A 21,849-nucleotide genomic window follows, 5' to 3' on the forward strand; every position below is an offset into this window, starting at 1 on the left:
GTGTTGATGTGGATGTGATAGGGAGCGTTATGAGGAACACACTGAGGTGGTTTGGCCATGTGGAGAGGATGGAGGGCGAAAGACTGACGAAGAGAGTGTATGTGAGTGAGATGGAGGGGGGAAGAGGGAGGGGGAGGCCGAGGATGAGATGGAGGGATGGGGTGGAGAGGTATATGAGAGAGGGGGGTGTGAGTTGGGAGCAGGGTAGTGAAATGGCGGGGGACAGGGCGACTTGGAGGCGATTTGTTTGTGGCCACCCCAAACGGGATTGAGGCGTCTGGCAATAGATAGATAGATAGAGATAGTCTGTATCATGAGCAGTTTCGGGAGAGTCAAGTTCTAGCGCAGGGATGTTCTGGCTGACTTCCTCTGATGTAGAATTTCTGGCAAATGTACTGGCAAGGATGTCCGCTGTACCACACAGGTCATTTATAGTGTTACCATCTGAAAACTTTAGTGGGGGAATGGGTGATGATTTGTTAAAGTTATTATTGAAAGAACTGAGAGTTGACCAGAATATTCTGTTGTCATTAGGATTATTTGTTACAGTAGTTTGGATGCATGGTTGTGAAGAAAGAGTGATTTAGCAAGATTTATTACAGCTTTTGTGTGGTTTCTAGCAATTTTAAATTGTCTGAGTGATTCAGATGTTTTTTATTTTAAGAAAAAGTTTTATGGTAATGACCTTTAGGTCGTTCCTTTGGCAAAATTGCTGTCAAACCATTTTGGGAGTCCGATTTTTTAATGAACTGTTGGTTGGATGTGAACAATTTCATACCAGTTTGTATCTAATCATTAATGTGAGACTGGGTAGAATCGATGTTGCTGGAGAAGAAAGACTGCCATGGAATATCAGCAAAATAATTTCTAAATCCATCCCAGTCTGCCCTAGTAGAGTTCCATGTGGTCACTGTGACCGGTTCAGAACATGGTGGTTTGGGGGAACTGACTCAGGAGATCCAAGTTTAGGTAGACGTCCTTCAAGATGTCTGCCACTTCAAGAATGCAGCTAAGTTGGAAGCAGATGGTACCTTCAGGCAGCTTCTGCTCCTCTAATATTTCTTCCACCTGTAGCTGTTCCTCCTCCTCCATTTCATCCATGATATCATCCATCATCTTTGGTGCTGTAGTAAGTAGCAGGATATCCTTCCTTGTAATGTCTCCAAAACCATCTCCTTGGATGCAGCTCCACTGCCTTTCTCAGAGTGACTATGATCGTCACATGTGGAACCACAGGGTAGATGTGGGGTAGCAGCTTTCTCCATCCATGCTGAATTATTTCTTGTTTTGTCTTCCACCTAGTTGCCACAGCATATGCCAAACAGTCTTTTATGTTATATGTCTTCCATGAATAGCCCTTGCTACTGCACTGAGGACTTTTTTTGTTGCCTGGGGAACATTGTGGTTCAAGTAATGCAGGAGAGGTGTTACACTGATGGTTGATTAGAGTACATGGGATTCTAATCCGCATGGGTCAAGTTCGGGACGTAATACACTGCAGGGTGAAAGGGGAAGTGGCAGGGTGACCAGAGCAGTGTGTTTGTGCATCCCTCAATGCCATGATGCCTGCATCCCGTGACTGCCACATCACCATACATGTTTTGAATATTGAAGGGGGCAATCCAGGATTTATCACTGCAGTCGTTTAGTTTCGTTTCGTTTTTAAAGGTTCCAACATGCTTGCATGCGTCGGCCTTGGTCACCTAATGGCGGCTCTCCATGCTGCACGATCCATTGCAGCCTCCCTGTTCAGTCCCTTAACCCTGAGTCACAGTTAATGACCTCATCCCATGTCTTTCTCGGTCTTCCCCTCGTAACCCCACCCCCAATATTAACACTTCTCACCTTCCTCACCCAGTTATCATCCCCCATCCTTCCTACGTAAACCCCGGAATGGCCAGCGTGAAAGGCAGAAGAGTAGAGACTGGGGGTGCTGTGGAAAGGGTGGCTAGCATAATTGATGCCTGCATAAAAACTATCTGCAGTTTCTTTCTATTGCCAGATACCTCAATCCCGTAAAGGGTGACCACTAACAGATCGCCTCCATGTCGCCCTGTCCACCTGCCAGTTCATTGTCCTCCCCCTAGCTCACACACCCCTCTCTCATATGCCTCACCTGTTCATCCCTTGATTTCATACTTGGCCTCCCCCTCCTTTCTCCCCCCCTCCACCTCACTCACATGCACTTTCCCCATTAGTTTCTCTCTCTCCATCGTCTCCATGTGGCCAAACACCTCAGTGTATTTTTCCCAGTGCTTTCTGTCACATCCATATCCACACCACAACGCTCCTTCACTTTCTCAGTTGTCAGTCTGTCTTTCCATGTAACTCCACATGCCCCTCTCAAATAACTCATTTCCACTGCTCCCATTCTTGCCTTGTGCCCTTCCAACAAGATCCAAGCTTCACTTCCATACATTAGAGTTGGTATCACAATACTGTACAGTAAACTCCCGATTATCTGGCTCTGCATTACCTGGCATACTACATTATTCGGCATGGCCAGTGGCGGAAATAAAATGGTATCTGGCAGTAAACATAAAAGCTTTGACATTAACTGTCATAAAGGATCTTTCTGGCTAAAAGAACACTATTATCTGGCATAAGACAGTTGTTGTCATCAAAAATCCAACCATTATCACAAAAAAAAAGAAAATACTTTAAAGAAAGATCTATCTATATCTATATACCTAGGCTGCTTCCCCCAAGGAAAGGGAGGTAGCTGAGACAGGACAACACACTCCCCATTTACTCATCCATTCAAACACATTCATTCGCATCTTAGCCCCAAAGGGGAGAACGGACAGATCCTCACCGCACCACACCGCACAAGGGTCAACTGTGCAATGCAATCAGTGACATCCGCAGCAGGGCCCGACAGCAGAACTGGTTTACCCCTGCCACATCATGACAGACCCATCCCCTTACCCGCACCTGACCTGACTAGCTGATCAGACCAAATGCGGGAGAATATCCCCTCAGGGCTGCGTCATCACTTATTCATTCACAATATCTCTCCATTTATTTCTGTCACGCACAGCCACTCTTCCTTGCTCAACAGACATCCCTCTTGCATCCTGCACTCTCTTCACACTGTCCATCCATCCTATTCGTGGTCTTCCTCTCAGTCTTACACCTCTCACATCAGATCTAGTTATCTTTTTCACCAATCGCTCATTATCCATTCTCTCCACATGCCCAAACCATCGCAACACCCTCTGCTCAACTCTACCAGCCATCTCCCGAACAACTCCAGTTCTCCTTCGCACTTCATCATTTCGCACCCGATCCATACACGTCACTCCACACATACTCCTCAGACACCTCATCTCCATTACATTCAAACTTTTCCTCTCTGCTACACCCATATTCCATGTTTCAGCCCCATGTAATGCAGTCGGTACCACAACACCCTCAAGCAGCCTTCTCTTTACATCCATTCTAAGCGAATGACATCTAAACACTTTTTTCATTCCTCCCAGCACCTTTCCTACTTCATTTATTCTAAAACTTCACTTCTGCATCTATTCTTCCATCCACAGCAACATGTGACCCTAGATATTTAAAACAATCTACCTCCTCAAGCAACTCACCATTCAAAACTATATTCATCCCCCAACCATCTATCAACCTCGTACACTTCATCACTTTACTCTTATTCTCATTTACTTTCAATTTCCTCCTTTCACACACCCTTCCAAACTCCTCTACCAACTGTCTCAATCTCTCCTTTGAATCAGTCACCAGTGCAGTATCATCTGCAAACAGCAGCTGCTTCAGATTCCACTCTCCACCATCAACATTCACCAGACTCAGACCTCCACCTAAAACTCTTGCATTCACCTCCCTTACGATACCATCCATGTAAATATTAAACAACCAAGGCGACGTCACACATCCCTGTCGCAGCCCCACTCTCACGGGAAACCAATCACTCACAGCATTTCCCACTCTTACACACGCTCTACTATTTACATAAAAACTTTTCACCCCTTTTAGTAACCTACCATCAAGTCCATACAATCTTAAAACAGTCCACAAAGCCTCCCTATCAATTCTATCATACGCTTTCTCTAAATCCATAAATACCCAAAACACATCCTTTCCTTTCGCTAAATACTTTTCACACACTTGTCTCACAGCAAACACCTGATCCACACATCCCCTCCTTCTCCTAAAGCCACACTGCTCATCACCAATCACTCCCTCTGTACCCTCTCTAACTCTCATAATTAACACTCTACCATACACCTTACCTACAACACTCAACAGACTTATACCCCTAAAGCTAGTACCTTCATACTTATCACCCTTGCCTTTATACAACGGGACCACACAAGCACTTGCCCAGTCAATTGGCAAGAATACACAAAAAGAATGGGGTTATACTGTACTGTAATATGAAAGTGGTGGAGCATTAAGGGAGGGAGGGTTGATGGTTGGTGGGCCTTGCAGCTCACAGGGTGTTGATGGTGGGTAGGGAGGGGAGATGCAATTGTAGGGAGTAGAAGAGTTTTGATTGGCTGAGGCAGGGGAGGGAGAATTCTAATGCAGATTTTTCATTAGTTGGCAGGAGGTAGGTGGATGTTCTCTCCCTCTCAATTGTATTCCTCCGCCTCTGTGGTGCCAGTATACAAACGAGCCTACATTGCACTCTAAGTATCTTCCAAAACATTATTATTGTAATGGCATGGTATGGACATCAGTGATCCTACCTATGTGCCGTGTAATGCAAGACATGTTTGGTAAGAGTTTACAATGCGTGTGTTTATACATTATTACTGGGTGAAAGAAAATGGGTCTCCCAGCTGGGGGGACTTTGATATTATCCCCATTGTCAACATGAAATTGCCTCTGTACATAAAATTGCAGTGTACTTTACAGTACATTACAGTATTTAATTATTAAGAATGCCTATTAGCTGTTTTTTGAAGTTGTAAAGCATTTTATAGGGGTTAAACAGTGGATAAATGTTTTAAGGTTGGGGGGTTAGGGGCCCCTAGGGGGGGGTCTTTTGCATAATCTGGTATTTTGACAGAATCTGGCAGGCCTTTGGCTCTATTATGCTGGATAATCAGGAATTTACTGTACTATCATGCAGCGACTTTTTTACTTCCATGCTCACTTCCCCATATCTTATCACTTTTTTCAAAGAACCAGCCACCTTTCTTCCTTGTTGCAACCTTTCAGGCACTTCATCCTTCAAACTCCCATCTTTACTCATCACACTATCCACATAAAAATGGGGCTACTAAAGTTAGCCAAATTTTTTCTCTCTCCCCCATTTTATATCTATCTATCTGTCTATCTATCTATCTATTGCCAGATGCCATAATCCCATAAGGGGTTGCCATTTGACTTTGAGTTATTGGTTTTACGGGGAGGGAGACTAACCCTCCACCAACCCACTTGTTGACACGTAGGGAGCATGTATGGGTTGGTTATATGGTTACCACCCAGCATTGTAAATGGTTTCTTGGCTTACAGGAAACCATTTGGCTTGTCACTCAATGTAAAGCCACCTGTAAAGGAAAGAAGAGCAATAAGAAGTGACAGGAAAGATGAGAGATATAGGAAGAGAGGAGGGCAGGCACGAAAAAAAAATGATAAAGGCTAAGGAAGAAGTAGGCAGCACTACATCAAGTGAGCGGATGATGGTCGCCACCACCTACCACCATGTATATATATATATATATATATTTATACAGTGGAGTGACATGGAGGGACAGGTTGATGAATGAAGAAGTGAAGCAACATTGTGGGGTGGATGTGGATGGGGTTGAGAAGATTAAGAGAAATACACTGAGGTGGTTTGGACATGTGGAGAGAATGGAGAACGAAAGACTGACTAAGAGGGTTAATGTAGGTGAGGTGGAGGGAGGGAGAGGGAGGGTTAGACCGAGGACGAGGTGGAGGGATGGAGTTGAGAGGTATATGAGGGAGGGGGGGTGGTGAGTTGGGGGGAGGGTAGTCAAATGGTGGGTGACAGAACGACTTGGAGGCGTTTTGTCTGCGGCCACCCTTTGCTGGATTAGGGTGTCGAGCTATAGATAGATAGGTAGACAAACCTGTCACAAACCCTTCTGGTTGTATATATATATATATATATATATATATATATACAGTATATACATTCAATCCTCTTAAATCACGGCAATTTGGGTCTGGACCACTGCCGTGATTTACAAATTCCGCGGTTTATAAATAATAACTCTTATCTGAAAAATTAGTTTGGGTCTGGACTTTGGCCAACCACCCCCCATAGCACCCTACCTACACCTATCTAGGCACCATCAAACACAAACATACAAATTTAGGAATATTCAGTGCATGTATTGAATAGAAATAAATAATGTTAAGGGATCTCACCTTAATCCTATGACGATATTGCTTAAGTGGATGGAGTGGGGTGGTGTTGGGAAGAACTTAGAACCTCTCAGCATGAGGTGGGGGTGCTCCCTCATGCTGTTCTCCCTTCTCCAGCTCCTCTGCCTCCCTCAGGAAGCTCTCAAAGTCTGCCCCAGAGATGACAGATGCTACGTCATCCATGTCCTCAGTATGTGAAGGGCCAGGCTGTGGTTCAGGCCCAGCTTCTGCCCTTACCCGGGCAGAATAGTGGGTGATGAGTTCCTGATGATTCTCATTAACTCTGTGGCATTAGTATGCACACTTGCCACAAGGGACGGGTGGTGATTGGTTGTTGGGTCACGATTTTCAAATTGAATGCCGCGGTTTACGATTCTCCTCGGAAAAGGCCCACTTTGGTGCCTAGATCCGCGATTTTCGTGACTTAACAGCGATTTAAGGGTGCCGGCAGTCTGACAGCCACTTAGCCGTAGTTTACAAATCCGTGATTTATAAACACGCGATGTACGAGGATTGAGTGTGTATATATATATATATATATATATATATATATAGGGTGGGTCACAAACCTGTCACAAACCCTTCTGGTTGCCTCTTGTGACATGCAGGATGTAAATGGGCAAGTTTTTTAACCCCTTAACCGCGGGGCGTCACTTTCGTGACGCTTGGGAGCAAGGGATCATACCGCGGGGCGTCGCTTTTGTGATTCTGTGTTATTTTGAATTCACCCGGGCTTCCAAGTGGGGGCTTGTATCATCTATCAGTACTGCCGATGTCCAACACTAGTCAGCACTCCTAATCTCATCTGTACTCCCATCCATTGTTGACAATTTAGCCATTTCTCCCCGTTCTTGACTCCCCTCCCTACCCCCCCTCCATTACCCTATCCTCTCTCCTGCCCGGCCATGCTACGCTAAGTAAGTCTTCCCTGGAATTTTTCACTGATTTCATCCATTGAAATAAGCCCTATGTCGTATTCTTATACCAAATAATATATACAAGAAAGAAATAAGGTAAGTGAGAGTGCCATACACCTGGAATTGGCTAATTATCACCTGACAACACCTCACGTGCACTCGTTCGCTAATTTTCGCTGTTTTTTTCCCCTTGAAATATGCCGTATAATCTATTTTCGTAATAAATATACATGTAAGTAGGGAAGGGAGAAGCCTAAGTGATATTTACATTCACCTGGAACTACCTAATTTATAATGTATTGTCTAGATTTCCTGCCAATCATATCAGTGCTACACAAAGCTGTTTCAAGATTTAACATTGGTAGCTCTGATTATATATCTCCTAAGTAGGCCTCTAATCTATTTTCGTAATAAATATACATGTAAGGAGGGAAGGGAGAAGCCTGAGTGATATTTACATTCACCTGGAACTACCAAATTTATAATGTATTGTCTAGATTTCCTGCCAATCATATCAGTGCTAAACTTAGCTGTTTCAAGAGCTATGTTGGTAGTGCTGAATAACCCTCAAGTAGGCCTCAACCCCTGCTGGCCCTCCTAGCAGTTCTCTCGCAGATTCCGAAGAGGAGGTACGGTTCATCCTCTTGCTGACTTCAGGGCCTTTTTTTCACCCCCATGCAAGGGCCCTGTGACCTTTACCCCCTACTAAACCACGTGTGGAAAGAGGTAAAGGGCTGACAATTGATAAAAGAGTGACTACGATCTTTCTATTGAGTAAAACAGTGCAAGTGGAATTGTAAATAATGTGTAAATAATGTGTAAACAGCAAGTGAAAGTAATGAATGTAAATATACGTGAACAATGGAAAATAGTTTTATAAGTTACTTCAAGTGACAGTGCATAACACAGTGTAAATAAAATAGAAATGTAAATAACGTAAATAAAATAGAGAACGTAAATAGAAATGTAAATGAGTAGTATTATAAGAATACGAGTATATACCCTAGGAGTAATGAAAGTGAAAGTTTCACTATAGCATGTCTGAATACTATGAGTTATGAGAGTGAAGATGAAAGTGACATTCACTCTCAATGCCAGTATACAGGACGAGAAAGTGAATGCTACGTATTTTACTGAAAGAAATTGAATCCCTACAGTGGCAATAAACTAATACTACTGACGGAAACTTATGGATAAAGACTGTAGATATATATAAGTGTTATGTAGTTATAGAAATATAAAGTGTGAGGGGTTTTATGAATAATAAATGACAGAGTACCAAGAGCGAACTAGCGGAAGTGCGGCGGTCAGACGCGCTCATAATTTTCATTGCTTTCACAGTGGTTTTTTTTTTGGAGTATGGATCCCAAACTACTTGAAAATCATAGAGTAGTATTTATAGTGTTTATATCTGGCTGTGGTAATCATATTACGGGTTGTCGGGAACTGTAAAGTGGAGACTTCGTTACCCAACTTCAGAGGTCTCCACAAGTCCTACGGTAACTGACGAAGGCTCAACAAACATTCCAGGAGAAAGCTGAAGGTATGTGCCATAAGCATATTTAATTTTAATATTCTAGGACTAATAACTGATTTTTGGCAAATATTTTTTGAGAGTCTGTCGGAGCCCGAATAACCCCGCGGCACACGCAAAACATCGGTAAACATGCCCGCGGTGTAGGGGTTAATGACCATATTCCCATGTCATCACCTCCCTTTACCTAAGGCCTCAGGTTTTTCAGGGTTTTTCCTTCTGTTAGGCCAGCTGCCACCTGTGATTCTCCAGTCCCACCCAAGGCATAGGCTTCACTTATATAGGTATACTTAGTATTTTCAGCTGTGACTAAGCAAATATGGTAGATTACACTGCATAGAGGTGAGCTACCAAGCTTTTGGCCTCACTCCACTCCCATGATTGTGCTTACCAGGTATAATAGCAACCATTCACATAATTAATATCAAGCAGAAGCCAGAGACAGGTGGTGGGAGAATTAGCAGTTTCTATCATTGCCAGCTACTGTGCTTTTGATCCCACACCACTTCCATGGTTGCACGTCTTGGGGATGGTGTTAACCATTCACCTTATTAATATTGATGACAATCAGAGACAAGAGGAGTGGAGAATTAGCAGTTTCCATCCCTGGATCTCCATCAGATTGAAAATTTATAAACAGACTGCAAGCATCGATATGCAGTATTTACTGCAAATTGTAAGGAAGTTGAAATACTTTTTAACCCTCTGGCCACGTTAAGCGACAGTGGTCGCCATACCAATTATTCTTCATGATGCTTTGGGTGACTACAGTCCACAGCTGACAAAAAGCTTTTCTGTCTACACATCTGTTGTTTCTGTACAAATATAGTAAGTTTTCTGTCTATCTGTGTATAGCCAGATGCCATAGATCCATAAGGGGTGGCCATTTGTCTTTGAGTTAGCTGTATTATGGAAAGGGGCACTAACCCTTCACCAACACACTTGCTGCCACATAGGGAACATGTATGGGTGTGTTATATGGTTACCACCTAACATTGTAAATGATTTTCTGGCTTACAGGAAACCACTAGGTTTGTCAGTCAGTGTAAAGCCACCTGACAAGGCTAATGGATTCCTGTGATCCAGGAAACCAGCCTGACAAGCCTAATGGTAAGTTTTTATTTCTCTTGTGTGACAACAAACAGTGTATGTGTCTAGTGTATATATATAAGTGAAAAACCTTGCATGAAGTAAATAATCTCATCATTGCAAAATTAGACAGTTGCAAAAATTTACTATTTTCACAATTTTTCTCAGAAAATGACAATTTTCTTGTACAAATATGATATGTTTTGGTTTCTTTTATGTGACAACAGACAGTGTACATGTGTTATGCAAATGAAAAATCTTGCTTGAAATAATCTCATCATTGCAAAATTAGACAATAGTAAAAGTTACCATTATTTTTGCATTTTTTTCCTCAGAAAATGACAATATTCTCATAGAAAGGTGCATTTTTTACCATTATCACAATAAAAAATGGAAACTTCACGGTCATTTCCTATTAGAAATGTAGCAACAAAGTTATAATTAGCACTTTTATGTTTTAGGGACTTATGAAATATCCAGGGGAATGACCGAGAAATGCTAGGTCGCGGCCAAAGGGTTAAAGACTGAGGGGGAGACAAATTTTTAACTGTTTGATTGATGTGTGAATTCTTGTAAGCCCCAATCACTTGGCATTCTCTTGATAGTTCACACAGGTATATGCTTTTTCTTTCTTTTACACACACACACACACACACACACACACACACACACACACACACTTTCTTTTAACCCCTCCGTGGCTGCCAGCGTCGAATGACGTTTAGCTGATAAATGGCTGCAGGCATCGTTTGAACGTGGCCAATAAAAACAGCGAAAATTTTTGGGAAGTGAACGAACGTTCTGAACTTCTTCAAACTGACCTGCACTACACTCCCATATACCCCATCAAGCAGTTCAGAACCTGCTGCTGTGATGAGTGGATTTTCTATTTTTTTGCTCGTGGCCATGCCTAAACAAGCACAACTACACCCATTATCTTGACCCAGACAGAAAATATCATCTTTGTCCTCTCTTGCGAAACACACACAACCACACTGTTTATGATTTTGGATAAATACTGTACAGGCACAAACAAAAATGACATGATAATAAGAGAAAAATACATTTTTGTCATGGTATCTTTACCTGTTTGCTCAGGTTTGTTGTACTGGTTTGGATCATTCGATGCAGTGCAACTTGTAGAAAACTGTGAAAACTTTTGGGAAGTAAATGAACATCATCTGGGACATGAGACTGACCTTCACATCAGGCTCTCACATCTCATTTGTCAGTTCACCATCCGTTGCTGACGAGTGGATGAACGATTTTTTCGCTCGTGGCCATGCCTAAACACGCAGTTACACCCATTATCTTGACCCAGACAGAAAATATCTTTTTCCTCCTTTGCAAAACATACACAACCACCCTGTTAACAATCACAGAATAAACAAATACTGGCATAAACCAAAAAAAAAGAAAAAAATAAATTTTTGTTTGGTATCTTTGTCTATTTGCTCATGTTTGTTGCACTGTTTTGAATCATTTTACATATTCTTTACCTTTTACAAGCATAACAGGAAAGTTTTCTGTGTTCACATGATGCTTTCGTGGGTGGAAAGTCCTCCCTTCCCTTCCTGCTAATCAGCTCGTGCAAGGTGCGAAAGGCAGGTGGTCTCGCCTTTCAACCCTCACTGTCCAGCCTGTACATTCAGGGGATGACGTTTATCTCATTTAGGTCTGAAAACAGACACTCTCGCCTCCCTTTTCCAACAGACTTCACCACCTGGACTACAAAAATAAGTCGAGACTACAATAAACACTGAAAAATGCAAAATAAATTCATAATACAGTCACTACTCGTTTTACAGTGGGGTTACGTCAGGTCATACCTTATCGTATACTGATTTTATCGTAAAAGTGGGAGATTGAAACAGTATAAAAGGGGAGTTACGTCAACTCAGCTTCCCAAAGGCACCTACCCAAGACTGAAATAAAAATGATAACCCACCTTAATCACTTCCTGTGTTGGTCCAAGTCGTCTCCAAGACCAAAACAAACACTATCACACCAATACAGGCGGCGTTACTCACGCACAGTAAATCATTGCAACAACACAACAATCACACTTTCGTAACATTGGCCTGGTGCTACACAATGTATAGGCCTACTGTAGCACGATGCTTGGCTGAGAGGTGATGATGGGGGGGGGGGGGGCACGTGAACGAGTTGAAAAGACAGGGCTTTGAAGGGATTGTGGGACCACAACTGAACCAAAACAATGCTCTGAACTCTGGGGCCACCATCTTGCCTGAGACAAGCGACTGTCGCCTTGCTTGTGCCTGGTGCTTCGTACGAAATTTTCCGAGGGCAATATTGTTATAGCGGGAAATTCATCAGAAATCAGATTTTGGGGTGGAACTTTCTGTTATCGTTGTAGCGAATTATCGTAAACCGAATCAACATTAAACGAGTAGTGACTGTATACAATAAACCCTCGTTTTTCGCTGCTTGGATGTTCCACCAAAACCTCGCAAACCATGAAACGTCGGTGTGAAATTAAGAAACAATGGGAAAAATAGAGGAGCATTCATGTAGGACATGTACCTACCCTATCACTAAGTACTATAACACCAAACAGGCCCTACCCAAAATTAAATGAAGAGTGTTTGCTAGTGTTAAAACAGCATAACACAATAAACATATGACTGAAAAGGCATTAAAAGTGTAGTAGTAGTAGTTGTTCCCTAGGCAGTCTGGCCGAACAGCCCCAAGTCCCTTAGGAAGGCCATGGCCGAGACCGGGCTTTCCCACAGCACTCTTAATGAGTGTATGTTGTGTTGGTGGCGTAGGTGATTGTGTGCAATGCAGTCTTCCATAATGTGCTTAATAGTATGGGGTGCTGTGTTGCATCCTGGACAGGCATCAGCGACGGAGTCATCCAGCCTCTTCTGGTAGCTTATTAGGGCTGGATGGTGCACACATTTCAGCCTGGCCAGGTGGACCCTGTCCTCACGAGGAAGATAGGATTCAGAAGGGTGGATGTCAGGAGGCCGTGCATGCAGCTGTGTGTTGTCTTTAAGTGACTGATATGGAGCTATGAGTGATCTGAGTGTGGATATGCATCTGGAAGCTGGTCTGAGGTGGGTGAGGGGGGAGAGATGACAGTATTTGTGTATGGTATCGTGTGCTGGGTGTTGTTTTGATGTTCCTTGGTGTGGGTGGATGTGCTGCCATGTAATATAGTGGATGTTGTGGGTTTGTGGAGGCTGCAGCAAGAAACAGGGTGCCCCTCATGTCTAGGTGATCCTTGACTTTGAGGACTTTGGTTTCTTGATGTAGGTGGTCTGTGGGTGTAGTAGCTGTGCAGCCTGTGATTATTTTTAGGGCCTTGTTTTGTATGGTCTGTAGAGTGTTGTAGTGTGTTTTGGTGAGGTTAGAAGCCCAGGCAGGGCTTGCATAATTCATCACTGAACATATGTATTGTTTGTATACTTTGGTGGTGGTTTCTTTGTTGTGTCCGAATGTTGTACGGGCAAGTGACCTCAAAGTAGTGAGTCTTGGTGTTATTTTATTTTTAATGTTTGTGATTTATTTAAATGACATTGATGTGTTGTATGTTACACCAAGGATTTTGTGTGTGTATATGTGTGGTAGGGGAGTGTTATTTATGGTGAGGTGTGGGATGTGACTGTGTTCTGCTGTCCAGTTTGTGAGAAGAGTCACTGTAGATTTGGCTGGGGCTATTTTGAGCCGGTTTGTGGTGAACCATTCGTGTAGTGTGTTGAGGTAAGGTTGAATGATGTGTGCAGCTGTGTTTGCATTTTGGTGCATACATGTAAGTGTTATATCATCTGCATAGGAAGCTATGTGTATCTGTGGTGTGTGGAGTGTGGGTACATCGTGCATGTATAGGTTAAAGAGTGTAAGGGACAAAACAGATCCTTCGGGGACGCCGTTTGTGAAGTTTCTGATGTTAGAAGATTGACCGGCAAAAGTTACGTGTGCACATCTGCCAGCTATCTTTTTGTGTTATTGTGCATGTTTGTGATGAGTACTGTATTTTGTTTGTGAAGTTGTGGCGGGGGATGGCATCAAAAGCTTTGCTAATGTCTAGTGTGACTAGGAGTGTTCTGTGTGGTGGCCTAGCTGAATTCATGCCATCGAAAACTCTCTGTGTCAGGTCTGTAAGAAGAGTGTTTGTGGAGTGTAGTGGCCTAAAGCCATGTTGTGACTAGGCTAGGGGAATGTGAGGTGTGACTAGTTGTAGTACGAGTCATTCAGTGACTTCAGAGGGGGTGCAGAGGAGTGTGAGGAGGGTAACATGGGATCTTTGTTGGGTTTAGGGATAGTGATGATATTGCCATGCTTCCAGATGTTGGGTATTATGTTGTGTGAGTAGCTGTAGTTTGATATGTTGGTGAGTGTTTGTATGCCTTGTGGTCCTAGGTGTTTAAGGTGAATGTTGCTTATGTTGTCTGGTCCACAGGCAGATGAGTGCTTGAGGTTGTTAATGATGTGCTTTGTCTGGTTGTAAGTGAAAGGTGCATAGTCTGGGTTTGTGGGGAACTGTCTCTTATGTCAGATGATACGTCGGTCTTCAGGATGGGGGTTTAGATGGCTGACTTGTAAAAAGTGAATGATGAGAGTGTTTGTGTGTTGTTTGTTTGAGGGTATGGTGTCTGTTGTTGTGATGGCAGCGTGTGATTGTGTGGTGTTGCTGTTGGAAAGTGTGATGCTGTTTAGTGTTTTGTAGAGTTTGCTGATGTTTGTTTTGTGGTCAGGTGTTTGGTGGTAATTTTTCCAGTTTAGTGTTTGCTGTTCTGATATTTTATTGTTTATCTGAGTGTTGAGTTCTTGTATTTGTTGTATGGTGTCTTGTGTTTGAGGTGTTGGGGAGTGTCGCAGTGTGTCCCATTGTCTGATGAGGCCTTGAATTTCTGGTGTGAAGTTGGGGTTGTGTCACTTTCTGTTGCCTCTAGGGATGTGTCTTTTGTCTGAGTTTTGTATGATGGTATTGAAAATGTGCACAGCAGTGTTGATGTTTGTGATGGAAGTACTGTTTATTGTTTCAAAATGTTGTTCTGTTTCAGTTACAAAGGCCTCCCAGTTGGCTCTCTTTTAATTAGTGTATGTGTGTTTGTGGCCAGCTGGGGTGATTCTGGTTTTGGTAGTGATGATGATTGGAAGGTGATCAGAACCTAGGGTTTTGACCACTCTCCATGATGTAGTGGGGGCAAGGTTTGGGGCGCAGAAGGTGATGTCTGGAGATGATGGGAGGAAGAGGGCATGGTGTGGGATATGGGTATGTTGGTCTAGACTGTTTAGTATGAAAAGATGATCTGTCTGGGATTGTAGTACCAGCCCTCTGTCTGTGTCAGGGTTGTTGACATGCCAGGCCGACGACTTGGCATTGAAATCACCACCCAGGATGATGTTGGGTATGTTAGTGATGTGGTGTATCTGGGGAGAGTAATTGTGTGGTACTGTGAGGGACGATTGGAGGGGAATGTATGTGTTAGCGATTGTTATGTGTGATTTGTTACCAGTGCGTATTTTAATTGATTGTATTTCTGTTGTGGTGTCATGTGGGGGGAGAAGTGACTTTGTGTGTGCACTGGTATCTGCAAAGTTGATGGATTTGTGTACCAGGGTGATGAGTCCGCTGCCACCGCCGTCGGCCCGGTCTTGTCGAATGGTGGTGAAGTTGTGAAATGATGGTGTTTTCTGTGCTCTGTGTAGTTTTGTTTCTTGTAAGATGGCAATGTGTATGTTCTGTTGTTTGATGAATTGTGTGGGTTCATGTATTTTAGTGTTTATGCCATCTATGTTTAACTGGAGGATGTTTATGTTGTGTGTGCAATGTGTGTTGGCTGCTGCAGCACGGGGGGGAGGTGGTGTGGATGGAGGGGAAGGGATAGGAGAAGGTTGTGATGGAGGTAAGGGTTGAGGTGGATTAGGATGGGTTGGAATGGGAGGAGTTGGGGGACTGGATGGTGTGGGAAGGGTCGGTGGGTTTGGCTGTGGAGGTGTGAAGGAAGTAGCAGTAGGATTGGAAGGGGGATTGATGGGTGGGGGGAAGGAGCATAAGGAGCAGGTCCAGGTGTTTGTGTAATGTTTTCTGGATGCAAGTGTTGTGCAGGTGTAATGGGTCCAGTTCTTGCAGGAATTGCACTGAACTGAACCCTTTGTCTGTCGACTCGACGTGATAGGTTTTGAGTATGTTGGACATATGTATTTGTTGGTGGGTCCTGGATTGCTCTCAATGTCCCCGGCTAGAAGAAGTTATCGAGAAATGACAGCCGGGGAGTCATTTCTCAGTGTAGAAAAAACTGTGTTGTTGTGTGTGTTGTCTTGGGAGATGTGGTACTTGCCCAGGCGACCAAAGCCACTCCCAGGTACTCGAGCCCCGTGAGGGGCCAGGGGGGTTTGCGGTGGTTTGGCCCCCATGCTGTCCTCCTCTCTCTTCGACAGCCTCTGGGGGGTAGACCCACGACGAAGACGCCACCGCTCCAGGTCCTTAACCCTTTAACCGCGGGTGTCATTCCAGAATGACATTGAAAAAACTGGACCAAACCACAGGTGTCATTCTGGAATGCTCGTGAATATTTTGAATACCGCGCGTTTTTTCTGCCCGCCAATTGTTTCACACAAGAGTAGCTATCAAGTTCTTTCACGCCAGCCCTCCCCCACCTCCCTCCTCCCACCCCCTGGGGGCCCACCCCACCCCTGCCCAGACACGCATCAGTCAGTATCTGTCCAGCTTTGTGCGTGACAATGGCGCTCCGTCCCGAGTCCTCATCTCTCGCTTCCTCCTCGGAAAATCCTGGTGCTAGTGTGCCTTCGACCTCTACACCGAAGAAGGAACTCCTGACGGCAAGGCAGAAAGGGTTGAGCACCCCAGAAATTAGGACAGAGCTTGATAAAACTGTGAGTACCACAATGGATTGTGGCAGTGAGAGTGATACCCTCACCGCAAGCAGTGATGATTATGCACTTTTTGCTGGGGAACCGGTTATGGTTGAACAATTGGGCAGTGACAGTGATGAAATTGTACAGGTTGTCTCCCCCCCACTGCCCACAACTTACTCTGGAAAAGGGAAGGCACCCATGGGGAAAATGGGTGTAGCACGTGGGAAGGGAGTGAAGCGGAGAGCTACGTCTCCTACACCCGGCCCTAGCAAGCATTTCCCACCACTTTCCCGTTCCCCTAGCCCTATTGCCCTCACATCATCTTCATCTTCTGCCGTGCCCTCTCCTCAGTCAACATCATCGGAGGAATATGAATTGCCAGAGCCTGCACAGCGAGGGAAGGCAGGCTGGGCAAGCCGGGCAGGCAGGGTAAGCTGGGCAGGCCGGGCTAGAACAAAGGGGATGCGTGGCAGCCAGAGGGCAAAGCGGGGTGATAAACGGGGAACAAAGGGAGGTCAGGCTTCACCACACACCAGGTCAGTAACCCACCCGCCTGCCCACCGCCCAGCTCCCTCCCCCTCACCCCCCCCCACTCACCCCCCTCCCGCTGACCTCCTGCCTCACCTATTGCCTCCACCTCAACTCCTTCTCACCGGGAAAAGAGTGCAACTCGACCTGACACTGCCACTGAACCACGCACCGGGAAAGTGGATGCATTTGTGTTGTCTGACGGTGCTGATTTTCAGCCACACAATCTGGCATTTGACAAACGCCGGAATACAGCCTGCCTTCCCATGCAACGAGGGAGATGACTTTGTGGACTACTTCCTGGCCTTCATGGATGACGAAATCTTGCAATTTGTCAGCGATGAGACCAATAGGTATGCAGCTCAGTGTGCAACAGAAGGGCTGGGACCTATTGGCTCACCAAAGCAGGTGTTGTGGTTGCCTGTAGGGATCAGAGAGCTGTATGTGTTCTTTGCTCTCATGTTCTTGATGCCCCATATCAAGAAACATGAGTTGGAGGAGTACTGGCTGGTTGATGACATCACTTCAACCCCAACATTCGGGAAGTGCATGTCACGAGATCGGTTCCGACAGCTGCTAGGATACCTGCACTTCGCTGACACTGAAAACCCGTCCCAAACTGACCCTTTGTGGAAAGTGAGGGATTTCCTCAACAAGATTAGGGATCGATTTATGCGATTTTTCCGTCCTATGCAAAAAGTCGTCATAGATGAATCCCTGGTACTGTTCAGAGGACGTCTCAACTTCATACAGTACATCCCCAGCAAACGCCACCGCTTTGGAATAAAGTTCTTTGTGCTGTGTGACTGTGAGACGGGGTATATCCTTGAATTCGTAATCTACTCTGCTAGCACAATGGACGTGAACAGGAACGACCCCCTTGGCTTCTCTGGCTCCGTAGTAAAATTGCTGATGGAGAGGTATTTTGGTGGGAATCATGTGCTGTACACAGACAATTACTACACAGCACCAAAACTCGCCAAATACCTGGCTGAACATGGCATCGGCACTGTTGGCACTGTATGGAGCCACAGGAAAGAATGGCCAAGTTTCCCTGAAGCATCATCCTCATCCAAGGGAGATGTGCACCTGAAGAAGTCTGACAAGCTTCTGGCGATCAGGTGGCACGACAAGAAGGTCGTAAATATGCTCAGCACCATCCACAAGGGGGAACTGTAGAGAACTGGGAAGGTCAGCTACAGGACGGGAGAGCCAATCATGAAGCCAGATCCATCATTGAGTACAATATAAACATGAGACTTGTTGATAAGTCTGACATGATGATTGGTGAGATAGACACTGATGATTGGTGAGATAGACACTCTCAGGAGAAACACCTGATGGTACAGGAAGGCTTGCCTCCACATGCTCGATATGTGCATGCTCAACGCCTTCCTCCTCTACAAGACACAAGTCGGTGGCATAAGGCAACCATCTCTGAGACAGTTCTCCAAGACTGTCATGCAGCAGCTGCATGCAAGATTTGGTCAGGTGATGGCATTGGTCCCAAGGCGACCCTCTGATACACAACCTGACCATCTTGAGTGCTGCAATTACATGACCCGGCACCAGCTTGTGAAACTGCCTCTCACCGCAGGCGGCAGGTTGTCACAGGGCCTCTGCAGAGTGTGTCATAACACCACACAGAGGCCTTGGGCGAGAAAAATGAGCACACACCATTGCCAGGAATGCCAAGTCGCTCTCTGTGTGACTCCCTGCTTTGCCGAGTACCACTGTCTGAGTAAATACTGACAGTGACAGTGATATACAGTGACGCGACAGTGACGTGCTTTACCAATTAATGTGTAAGGGATAATGTAGTAATAAGGGATATTTTGCCTAGAAAACAATGTAAATATTGGCCAGTATAATAAGTGATATGGTAGTAAGAAAATCTGCGGCACTGCTGTGATTCTGTGATGCGACAGTGATGTGCTTTACCAATAATTGTATAATATAGTAATAAGAGATATTTTACCTAGAAAATTATGTAAATATGGCCAGTATATAAGTGATATGGTAATAAGAAAATCCGCGACACTGCTGTGATTCTGTGATGCGACAGTGATGCAATATAGTAACAAGTGCAGTGTAAATATAATGTATATTGCCCAGATTATATGTAAAATAGTAATAGAAGTTAGTAATAATGAAAACATCGCCGCTAACCAAACGTCAGTGAGCATGTGATGCGGCAGTGACGTGCGGGCAATTACAGTGCCTTTTACCTACCTCAGTGAACACAGAGTGGGTGTTTATCGTATGTGCAGTGTTCATATATGTTTATAGTATTATTATCAGAGAGTGGTTGGCATTTGGTACTGGTGTGTGGGGCGAAAAATAGTGATTTTACATCGCTCAATTCTAACGGCACTGCCCGTCCAGTGAAAGTCCACAAAGTCATGAAACCTACATCACTGCAAAGCTGAAGGTTAGTACTTTCTAATGGTACCTTATTTTTTGCTCTAGCTTTATTCTGTGCAGAGTTATAAAGGTTTAAAAGTTTGTTTACATTTTGGTGGAACCCCTGCGGGAGAGGCCAGTCGGGTCAAAACAGTGCCCGCGGATAAAGGGTTAAAACTGTTATAAAGAGCAGCAACACCAAAAATCCTTACCAGAAATAAAGTGAAGACTGACTTGAGTGGCAAGTGAAGGTGTGTTGAGGGTGGATGGGATAGTTCTTGATGTCACTAACCAAGGAAAAGCTGCCACTCTTCACCAGATTATTTAATTTTTGATATCAAAGTCGGTCAACTAAACCTCGGTCATTTTATATGCCCTGTTTGTCACTAAAAAGGAAGGGAGAAATTATAACAGCATTATTTTACTCACTGCTACAAGGAGGAGAGGCTGTAATATAGTCAAATAGAATAAAAAATTGGTGGGCTGAGTCTACCATCTCTGTATTGGGACGGTTATTATTCCTTCCTTCCTTAAATATTGATAAGTGTTATTTTACATCCACATCATGTAATTGTCCATCAGAACAAAAATAAATAGTGTTACGAGAAACATGTAATGATTCTTCGTTAAGAAATAATAGCATGACACGGCTGAAGATCGTACATTACGATCACAAGCAATAACAAACTTACGTGTGTCTACTGCCCCAGTGGACCTGCTGTGTATTCATGACACGGCTGAAGATCATACGTTACGATCATAAACAATAACAAACTCACGTGTGTCTACAGCCCCGCTGAAGATCTTGGAAAACTGTTGCATTGAAAAATGGACATTGCCTAGACTGAGCATCAGTACGCATCGTCTGCTGAGTGTCAGCTGCCTGCTGGTAGGGTCAAAGTGCGGGGAAACTAACGAAGTGTGAAACAACTCGGAAACTTTTTTCTTGCGTGAAAAACGAGGCGTTGAAGTAAAATGCATCGAAGTATGAGGATTTACTGTAATTTTTTACATTCAAACCTCGCATATTATGTACTGTAAAACTTCAAAATACACATATATAGTTATTTTACACCTTTTCAGCACCATTGACAATGTTTTTTGTTTAAAAAAATAGTGTAATGTTGCTTTACTGCAACCTCTACATGTGACTAGTATCAGCTGCCTAAATTTATGCAGCTTCCACATTCGATTGCATGCCACAGGATGGGTCTACAGTAGGAAGCTGAAATTTGCAGTCAGGTGCGTCGGAACTTCCTTTTCAATATGGCAAGGAAAAAAAATCAATTTTCAAAACTTCAGAAAATGGCTTTGGCATCGGCCAGGGGTGCACGTAAAATTCTGGACCCACGGCCACGGAAAGGTTAAGGTGGAGATTAGGGTTAGTTTTTTTTTATGTTGATGAAAAGCATTTGTGGTGGGTGATGGCAGCCATCATCCACTCACTTGATGTAGTGCTGCCTACTTCTTCCTTCACCTTTATCATTCTTTTTCTGTCTGCCTCCTCTCTTCCTGTTTCCTTCATGTTTACTGTCACCTTTTATTACTCTTCTCTCCTTTTCAGGTGGCTTTACATAGAGTGATAAGCCTGATGGGAAACCATTTACAGTGCTGAGCGGTAACCATATAACCAGGCCTTACATGTTCCATACGTGTCAAGAAGTGGGTTGGTGGAGGGTTAGTGCCCCTCCCTGTAAAACCACATACTCTGAGACAAACAGCTACCCTTTACGGGATTATGGCATCTGGCTGTGGATAGATAGATAGATGAAAAGCATACAAAAAAGAATGTAGGCTCATAGCGTCTGTATACAATATTAAGTGATTTGATCAGAAAAGTGGAAAAGAGAAGGATTTTTTTTTTTTTTTTTTTTTTTTTTTTTTTTTTTTTTTAAGGCAAACTGGATAGAATGGTAAGATATGCCAAGGAGGTGGAAGACCTGAACGAGGGAGACAGCACTGACTTGCAAATAATGTGGGTTATTTTGGAGTGCCATAGGAGAGTGATAACTGACAGCAGCTGAAGGATATGTGTCAGGAAACAAGGGTATGCACTTTTAGTTCATATTTCAAATGCAGAGGAATACATAAAATTATGGAGAATGGAGGATGGAGTTTTATGGATTTATTTATTTATTTATTTTTTTGGATTGAGGTTTTGTT

At 43.9% G+C, this 21,849-nt stretch overlaps 1 protein-coding gene across 1 annotated transcript in view; it reads left to right on the forward strand.

Annotated features, from left to right (window-relative positions):
• LOC145404056 (uncharacterized) overlaps nt 1-21,849 on the forward strand; it is a 259,743-nt gene that overhangs the window by 116,125 nt on the left and 121,769 nt on the right. The gene's annotated exons all lie outside the window — the stretch shown is intronic.

Source organism: Coenobita brevimanus, chromosome 62, assembly GCF_032717465.1.
Source record: "Coenobita brevimanus isolate Jiangsu-jjx chromosome 62, ASM3271746v2, whole genome shotgun sequence".
NCBI lineage: Eukaryota > Metazoa > Arthropoda > Malacostraca > Decapoda > Coenobitidae > Coenobita > Coenobita brevimanus.